This window comes from Pinus tabuliformis, chromosome 4_2, assembly GCF_031772625.1.
Source record: "Pinus tabuliformis cultivar Carrire ecotype Pingquan chromosome 4_2, CPIR1, whole genome shotgun sequence".
Lineage (NCBI taxonomy): Eukaryota > Viridiplantae > Streptophyta > Pinopsida > Pinales > Pinaceae > Pinus > Pinus tabuliformis.
The window spans coordinates 373,335,135-373,338,215 of NC_142304.1; positions in this window are offsets into that span (position 1 = coordinate 373,335,135).

The window sequence follows — 3,081 nt, forward strand, 5'->3', positions numbered from 1 at the left end:
ACCCCTTATTTATATTGTTCTGCCCCTATTACCCCCATATTGTTACTTTTGTGCCCCATAGAATCCCTCTATTGTTATTTTTGTGGCTTTATCTTATTATTGTTAGGTCGACTAGATTATATTGTGACTCCTTAGACTCCTATATATAGAAAGGAGGTTTTGTCATTTGTATCATCCAAGAATTGTTCATTTATGTAATGTAAAGGAGGTTTCCCCCTCGAAGAGGCTGAATTATAAGGCGTTGATCCATCTTTTCTATATTTTCTTGAGCTGGTTTCATAACATTTGGTATCAGAGCTTTGGATTCTAGGGTTTCGCTACTCCAAAGAAGTCATCGTGGAATTTTCGCTATAACTTGTTTTTTGTGACGTTTCAGAAGTTTCAAAAAAAACCCATTTGAGAAGAAATTGCGCTGAACCTCGTGTCCGAATTTCAGAGCTTTTGGCACGACATTTTCGTAGATATGATCTGAGTAAGTTGGTCTTTTTGCAGACTCCTGAATTACACGCAAAACAGGTGACCTGGGGAAAATCGTCATAACTTTCTTTCTGCGCATCGGATTGAAATTTAGTAAGAAGGTACAGAAAGAGGACGGACTGTAGTTTTCTTTTATATATTTTTAGAGTCAAAGGTTGAAACAGTGACACGTGGCACTTCATACAAGTTAGCTCTACTGAACTAGTCTATAATCAGGTCACTGCGGGAGATTGTGCATAACTCTTTCTTGAAGAATCCAATTTGGATCAGACTAGTGGCATTGGAAAGAGGACATAGAAGGCTACTACAGGTCACACTTTCAGAACTTGAAGATCTGAAAGTACAGAGTTACAGTCGTTTCAAGATCGAGCTCCTAGAATCAAGAAAAAACAAGATGAGGAAGTTTGATGGGAAGGATCCAGTAAATTGGATACTTCAGATGGAGCAATATTTTGATCTACATGGTGTACCACTGTTACAGAAGGTATGTATTGCATCTTCATATTTAGAACCAGATCAATTTTTATGGTATAAAGGGCTTTGTTCTCGTAAACGACTTGTTACGTGGTCAATTCTCACAGAGGAAATGATAGCACATTATGAGGATACAAAGAGTAGCACCTTCTTTAGAGCAACACCACAACAATTGGAAAGAGTAAAAGGGCTTTGTGACATACTAGAAAGTAAAATTATGGCAACAATGAATTCTACCCCTCACATCTATGAAGATGGAAGTGTTGTTTCTCCTAACCTTCCACAACCTACAAGGGTTACACCACAACAATTGGAAGAAAAAAGAGAAAAAGGGCTTTGTTACAATTGTGATAGCAAATGCACTAAAGGTCATAAGTGTGTTGAGAAGAAATTATTTTACATAGAGTATGAAGAGGAGGAAGAAAAGGATCAAGAAACATCAAAAGAAGAGGATATACGCCAGGATCCAACCCCAGAGATAGAAGAAATGAATCAGACCATATCTTGTAAAGCATTGGCAGGAATTACCACTCCTCAAACTATCGAGATAGAAGGACATATCAAGAAGAAAAATGTTCAAGAAGTGAAAGATCACATCGAGCATCAAGAAATGAATCTGACCATATCTTGTAAAGGATTGGAAGAAATTATCACTCCTCAAACTCTAAAGATAGAAGGACATATCAAGAAGAAAAAGGTTCAAGTGGTGAAAGATCACATCGTGCATCAACAACAAGTTCTCCAACTTTTAAAGGATAGCGCCACTTCGGTGCAAAATCAAATGAAACAACAGGTAGATCAACATCATAGTGAACAATGTTGTGATGTAGGCAATTGGGTATTTTTACTGCTACATCTAAAGCAAGCTATTTATGAGAAGGAAACGTTGGCAATACTACATGCACTTAAAAAATGGCGACCTTACCGAATGGGAAGACTCTTCAAGGATGAGGATGTGGAAGCATTGTTTTGTGCTATTTCTATTATCCAACCAAATTGGATAAACGAAGCAAGGGATGAATGGAAGAAGGACAAAGAAGTATGGCCACTTATTCAAAACTTGCAAAAGATCCCAATTCAAACAATATTGCCAGATATTGAAAAGGAAGGAAAAATCATATTGGAACCTGGAGCAGTCACAGAAACAAGAACCCGACAGCTACGAAATCGATCAATTTCAGAGTATCTCATCAAGTGGAAGAACTTACCCGCTGAAGATTCCACATGGGAGGACAAGAATCTTATACAGAAGCATCAAGAACTACTTAAGTGTTGAGGACAACGCTTTTTGAAGGAGAGGGGCATGTTAGGCCCCTATACTACTTGTGATTACCCCATTACTATTGTAGTTATACCGCTTATTTATATTGTTGTGCCCCTATTACCCCCATATTGTTACTTTTGTGCCCCATAGAATCCCTCTATTGTTATTTTTGTGGCTTTATATTATTATTGTTAGGTCGGCTAGATTATATTGTGACTCCTTAGACTCCTATATATAGAAAGGAGGTTTTGTCATTTGTATCATCCAATAATTGTTCATTTACGTAATGTAAAGGAGGTTGCCCCCTCGAAGAGGCTGAATTCTAAGGCGTTGATCTATCTTTTCTATCTTTTCTTGAGCTGGTTTCATAACAGTAATTCATACCTTAATTAATTAGTGAGATAAAGTCCATACTTTTAATAACCATACTCAGAAGAGACCAACAATTGAACTGTAATTGATATTTATTATTCTTAATAATTTCATACGATACACTTGTTAAAAATAGTTGTACGATAATCAAAATTAATCAATTTGATACAAAAAAATCATGTGCCCCATATTTTTTTTTTTTTTATATATACATTTGTGCTCATTTATAGTGAGTGGTGGTTCTGGAACCTTTAATATAATTGCTTCAATTCCACTTATGTAGAATAGGTCGTGAAATTGACATTGACACTATTTTAAATTTGCAATGTGAAAAAGAATGAAAACAAAAAGTGGAGGAGAGATTGCTCTTCTCAATATTCAAAATGGTTAAATAGATTACATTGTAAACATCAATAATAAATGACTAAAGTAGAGTTCGACACCTATATAGTAGATATGAAGTAACACTGAACTGTGTATGACACCTAGGAGAC